Raw genomic sequence first — 7,184 nt, forward strand, 5'->3', positions numbered from 1 at the left:
GAAGATGGGAAGTTCCAGCTTATGTTTAGACACTCTCCCGTGCAGATTCCAGGTGGGACACGTGCTCATACATTACTTCCCTGAATCCAGCATCTTCAGTCATATCTAAAACCTTCCTAAGGAACAGTTCCATCTGCTCTGTGTTTATTAGATCTAACTGCTAAAAAAAATTGTGTGTGTACATATATTTTTTTCATATATTTTTATTGTAATTAATAGAAGGGTTACATTATATTCACCAGAGAGAAGGTGCGTGCATTACTTCACAAACATTGATACCCTTTCTCATGTCTTGGTCCCCATCTCCTACCCCTGCCCATACACACACACACACACACACACACACACACACACACACACACACACACACACACACACACACACACACACACACACACACACACACACACACACACCAATGTCAAACCTCAACATGATGCCCGTAACTGGCTTAGTTTATATTTCCTCTTCAGCAGTCTCACACATTACCTACTTATTTGCTGTAATGAACGTGTCATTCAGCTAAAATAAGATTAACTACTTAAACCATGGGCCTTCTGGACTGAGAACTTTAATGCCGCTTTGTGTTTCCTTGGAAGGTTCAGCAGTTGGACAAAACAGTGTCGTCTTTCCTTCCTCTGTAATCAAGATGGTTTCACTTAGGATTAGAGCTCCCCAGCTGATTCTTCTGATGGACCGTTTGGAGCAGCCAGTTTCTTTGGCTAGGTTATAACCTGGCAGCCCTGACAACATTGACAATCAAACCTGGCTGGTGGCCTCATCAACCCTCAAATTGCTCCGCTGTGAGTAAAGACTCCTCTTCCCCAGAGCTGCTGAAATCCTGCCCGTGCAGACGGGAGGAACGTTGAAGGGGATTGAACATGCTTCTGGAAACAGCACTAGGATGTCCCTTGATGGGAGCAGGGGCCAGGAAATTAACCCACGTTGCCCCATATGAATGAACATTGTCCTGCACCTCTTTCAGGGGAGCTTTCTGGATGGTTCCAGCTGTACTCATCTTTTTTCTTTGCACTCTAATTATAATCACACTTCTCCCACCATTATTTCAGGCTGGTTATTATTGATTTACATGAATTACATCATTGTTCTGTGTGAGCTGGCAAATCGTATTCAGTCAGGCTGCAAGCTTTGAGAAGCTGAGGACAAATAACCACAAAGTCCTGTGCGCCCCAACTACTGGACATGCCCTGTGCCCTGGGATCCACCATGACTGCGTGGATGTTCTGGAATGTTCAGCAGGTGCTCTGTCCTTGTCAGGCCTTCTCTTCTGGGAAACACATTCTGTCTTTGTGCTTCATTACAGGACCACAGAGAGTCAGTATGATGGCTGGCAGAATTTTCCATCCATTCGTGTATTTCTTCAGCACATATTCACCTGCCAAATGTGTCTGCTATGAACCTACACGCAGACTCGCCATTTTTAGACTCAAACACTAAGAACACACCTGCTGACCATTTTGGCAGAAACTGAAGAAGTTTAAGAGTGTGGGAAAGCAGAGCACCAGTGGCTCACACCTGTACAAGCTGTGCCGGAGGCTGAGACCTGAGGATCATGGAAAGTCCTTGAGACTCCAAACACGAAGCTGTGGCTAAAGTAGTGGAGCACTGCCTTGAGCAAAAAAAAAAGCTCAGAGATGTGCCTAGGTCCTGAGTTCAAGCCCTGGAACCAGCATGAACACACACAAAGAATGGGGGAACAACACTCATTTCTTCTCATGAACAAGCCTTGGAGCCCGTGTGGAACAGGGCAAGCTTTCTAAGGCTTCCTTTCTTGAGTTAGCATCTTCTGTTGCCGCCTACTCCCCTGCCTCCCTCGCTGTGACAATAGCAAGCTATTGAGTTTTGCTGTATGAAACTGGTTTGTTTAGGTTCCAGCCCTGCAGGCTGCCCTTATTACCAGGTTGGATGGGTGCCAGGTCCTCTCATCTGGATAGGATTTAGCTTGAGTTAGGATTCCTTCAGTGTGGGAGTGGAAGGGAAAGTAGGGTTAGCTCTGATTCCCACCACAAGCCACCCTGCTCCTACAATACTGGTTCTAGGCATTGACCATGTCTTGATCTCCCCAGGGAATCGCCAAAGTCCCCACTACCTGTGGACTGATCAGATACTGATTTAGGGGTGTTGGAGTGGCTTCTCCTGAGGTGTAGCCTTGAGAATCCTGAGTTGAGTTCAGAGACTAAGTATCCAATAATTATGCGCCCTCCTCCTCACTGCCTTTATTTTCCTGCAGTCAGGGGACACACCAGAAAATGAGACTCTTAAGTGAGAGAGACAATAAACACATTCTCTTCCAAGCCTTCTTATTTCTGGGAGAAAGAAGTTATGACTGGAGAGCTCAGGGATAGCACTCAGGCTGAATTCAAGCCTCATGACCACCTCCCCCCCAAAAAAGTCAGAAGTAGTGGCTCAAGTGGTAGGGTTCTAGCCTCGAAAAACCCCAAGGACAATGTTCAAGCCCTGACTTCAAGCACCGGGACTAGGAAAAAGAAAAAAAAAAAAAACAACTAAGAAAATTCAGTGTCCTGGCTCTGAGTTCAAGCCCTACTAGTGGCATAAAAAAAATAAATCTATTGGTTTCAATCTTTACTAAACTATTGATAGGTGCTAATCTATCCATCATTCAATACTTTTCTGAAAGTGGGCTCTCTGGGCAATTCTTTGGGGAAAAATCCTCCAGAATTGAGGGGCAACTCTTCAAGCTTTTATACTGAGCTTTGTGAAGATATTCTGCTGAACAGAACTTTCTGGAAAGGTAGACACCTCATCCCGCAGTCAGTTCTGTTGTCTGATCTCAACGTGCCCTCTCGAGCCATCTTTTAGCAAAAGGTAAAAAAAAATTGTACGATCTGAAGAGAAACAAGAGTATTTCAGCCATCTTTTAGTAGAGTCTCAGTCTCTATTTCTTTTTTGTTTTGTTTTGTTTTGCCAGTCCTGGGGCTCAAACTCAGAGCCTGGGCACTGTTCTTGGGCTTTCTCAAGGCTAGCTCTCTGCCACTTGAGCCACAGCACCACTCCTGGCTTTTTCTGTATATGTGATTCTGAGGAATTGAACCCAGGACTTCATGCATGCTCGGCAAGCATACTATTACTAGGCCACATCCCCAGCCCAATTGCAAATCTTTCTGTAGGTAGGAAGGCAGATGTTGGGAACTGGTAAAAAAAATATTTTCTGTGAAATGAAGAATAAACCAGTTATCTCCTACAAAGGAAAAAATTCCAGAAGTTGTAGATTCCCCTAAGAGAATACTTAGTATTTATTAAGTATGAAAAGACATGTTATTAGGAGGAAAAGAGAAAGAAAAATTCTGGTTATATAAGCTCTGGAGACAGAGTGATACTGTTCACCTAGAGCAGAATCTTGCTTTAATTAGAATTCTCAGCAGTCTACATGGGCCAAATCAAAGCTTTTATAAGCAGCTACCATGCCAGATTCTGCTGAGCTATATTCTTAGGAGATCTTCCTCTCTCTCTCTCTCTCTCTCTCTCTCTCTCTCTCTCTCTCTCTCTCTCTCTCTCTCTCTCACACACACACACACACACACACACACACACTTATATTGTAAATACTAAAGGCACTGAAAATTATACCAGTAAATAACATTTATTGGCATAACTTTTATTTTCTTGTACAAACCTTACTTGGCCCCCGTAAGTTATTTTTTTTTTTTAAATTAAAAGCATTCTGCAGGGAATATGGCAGCCTTGAACCAACATTCCTTTATGTACAGGCTAACTATTGTAAAGATATTTGTGGTCACGTTGTTTTGTAATCCCATCCGAGGAGAGATATGATTTCAAGAAAGGACCTATAAGGACCAATTAATCTGAAGACCTGCCTCTACTTACACGACCAGCATCAGGAAGCATGATTCTCGAGATCCTTCTTTTGTTCAGAATCTATCCATCACTTCTCAGAAGTTCCTGAGAAGTTCGTGAGAAGTTTGGATCCTCCTCTGCCACTTTTCTCTAATTTGGCTTCATAATATTGCCTCAGTAGGAACAAAAACTAAAACAGCAAGGCTGATACTCTTCTGATGTTGGCTCTTTTCCTCTGCTTTCGTTCACATTAATCCCTTACATTCTACCTCCACTCCAGAAATAATATGGCCAAATTCAGTTTATCCAAAGCCCTGGAGCTGGACTGTGTCCACTCATTCATTTCTTCAAGATGTATCACTGGTCCCCTAAGATGAAGCAGGCTGTACACCAATCACGGGATCGTAGCAGTAAGCAGAAGGAAGTAAACAAGACTTAAACCTTGGGATCTTAATGCCAATGCCAATGGCTGAATACCAGGGGTTACCAATTATTAATAAAAAGGGAGCTTAAGTGTATGTAGGCCATTTAATTTGAAAATATAAATTTGCATAGCCTTTTAAATACAGTGATCATTGGTTATTTGGTCATTTTAGTGAAGAATTCTAATATTTGGGTCCAGTATATAGAGTACATCTAAAATCTCACTACTGGAGTGGAGACAGGATGATCCTAGTCTGAAATCCTATATGAAAAACAAACTAAAAGAAGTACTGGGATGGGGCTGGGGGCTGGGCACATGGCTTTGTAGTAGAGTGCTTACCTAGCATGCATGAAGCCCTGGGTTTGGTTCCTCAGCAACACATACACAGAAAAAGGCCAGAAGTGGTGCTGTGACTCAAGTGGTGGAGTGCTAGCCTTGAGCCCAGAGAGGCTCAGGGACAGTGTCCACATCCTCAGTTAAATCCTCACTACGGCTGTACCTCCACCAAGAAACAGAATAGTCCATAAAAAGGCAGGTTGACTATAAAACTGCAATGATTTAACAAATTGTATAAGTAAAATAATCATATCCAAGTTTACTGAGTTCTTTGTGTTGTAATTGCAGTACAAAAGAGGATAAGATAAGACTTCATTTAGATAGCCAGGTGTGGTAACTCACACCTGTAATCCTGGCTACTCAGGAGGCTGAGATCTGAGGATCAAGGTTCAAAGCCAGCCCGGGCACAAAAGGACCTGAGACTCTTATCTCCAATTAATCTCTAGAAAACCAGAAGTGGGGCTTGGCTCAAGGGTAGGGTGGTAGTCTTCAGCTGAAGAGCTCAGGGACAGAACCCAGGCTGAGTTCAAGTCCCATGACCCCACCCCCCGCCAAAAAAAAACTTCATTAGGCTGTTGTAACTCAAAATCTTTTGTTCAAACTTATGTATCATTTATTTAATAGTATTAGAATTTGAATTCAGGGCCTCTCACTTGTAAGGCAGGCACTCTACCACTTGAACCATATTCTAGATCTTTTATATTTTTCACATAGGGTCTTAGTGTTGTCAAAGGTCAGTTTTGGATAGCAAGTCTCCTATCTATTGTTCCAACATAGGTGGGATTACACATATATGCCATTAATTCCAGTTCCTTGGTTTCAATGGGGCCAAGAATAATGCAAGAGTAGGAACTTGGGCATGGGGTGAAGGAAGAGTGAAAGAGAGAGTGAGGTTGCTCAGGGTACATAGTATGCACATATGGAAATGTCACAGTGAAACCCCCCAACTAATGTATGCTAATAAAATTATCTTAAAAAGCATCTTAACTTATAATGTGATTTGTAGAACAAAGGGATTTCTGGGGAAAATTTTTTTTGTTGTCACGGGACTTAAACTCTGGGCCTGGGCGTTGTCCCTGAGGTCTTCAGCTTAAGACTACCGGCCTAAGCCCTGAGCCACAGCACCATTTCCAATTTTCTGGGGATTACTTGGAGATAAGAGTCTCACAGACTTTGTGCCAGGTTGACTTTGAACCTCCATCTTCAGATCTCAGTCTCCTGAGATTACAGGCATGAGCCACTTTACCCAGCTAAAATTTTATTGTTGTTAATATTGTGTTCTATAGAAGGGATGCCATGTGAAGTAATGAGGGCATTTCTTTTCTTTCTTTTTTTTCCTTTTGGACAGTGCTTTTTTCCAGTTTCCCCTCCCATCCCTATCCACAAGTTATATAGGTCATTTTCCACATAATGTATACTGTGATTGCATCTGCTCACCCTTCCTCCTTCCCTGGAATCTTTTGTTTTACTTGTACAATGGAGTGATAATTTTCCATCACTGGATACTGAGGAGCACATTTCCATCTCTCCCCATCTGACAACCCTTCTGGTATCTTACAGAATGACCAGAGTACACACAAATCAGGAAATGGCGCTGTGGCTCAAAGTGGTAGAGCATTAGCCTTGAGCGAAAGAGTTCAAGGACAGTGCCCCAACCCTGAGTTCAAGCCCCACAACCAGCAAAACAAAGCAAAGAAAAACCTGGTGGCAGAGTGTACACAAATGGAAAGTATCCACAGTGCACAATGGCAGTGCACGCTAAGCACCTTGAGGCCAGCCTGCGCCTCTCCCTCTGTGTAGCCTACATGGCCAAATGAGCTGACCCGGCCTCATTCTCCATGCTCATCCCAATGTGACTTCTGCTGTCTTCAGTCACTATGCTCCAGCCAAGATGTTTTCTTGTCCTCAATTTCTACCTGTTGCTCCCAGCCCCTAGGCTTTTTTTTTTTCTTTTTTGTCAGTCATGGGCTTTCAACTCTGGGCCTGGGTGCTGTCCTTGAGCTCTTCAACTCAAGGCTAGTGCTCTACCACTTTGAGCCATAGTGCCACTTCCACTTTTCTGGTGGTTGATTGGAGATAAGAGTCTCATGGATTTTCCTGCCTGAGCTGGCTTTGAACTGAAATCCTCAGATCTCAGCCTCCTGAGTAGCTAGTATTACATGGGTGAGCTACCAGCATCTGGCTACCCGGGAGATTTTATACCACCTAAGCTGGAGAAATTCCTGTCTCTAAATAATAGATCCCCTGGCAACTTTCAACTATATTGCTGAATTCCTATTTTGATGTTCTCATCCCCGCATGGAGACAATAGGTTTAGGGTGGTTTTACTATCAAAGGAGTTTTGGCTTGGCTGACTGTGTCTTGTGACCTTGCACATTCCTTTCTGGTCAAAGGATTTCTGAATCAGGACTCATGTAATAAAATTGAAATTCAACATCTGGAAGAAAAATGTGTAGATTATCTTTAGAGATTTCTGAATCTGGACTCATCTAATAAAATTGGAGCTCACTTAATATCTGGAAGGAAAGGGTGTGGACTATCTTTAGCATTTATAATGCTGGATGTAGGAAGCAGAAGCAAAAGTCAT

The sequence above is a fragment of the Megascapheus bottae genome, chromosome 8 (assembly GCF_031878675.1).
Source record: "Megascapheus bottae isolate mThoBot1 chromosome 8, mThoBot2.hap1, whole genome shotgun sequence".
Taxonomy (NCBI): Eukaryota; Metazoa; Chordata; class Mammalia; order Rodentia; family Geomyidae; genus Megascapheus; species Megascapheus bottae.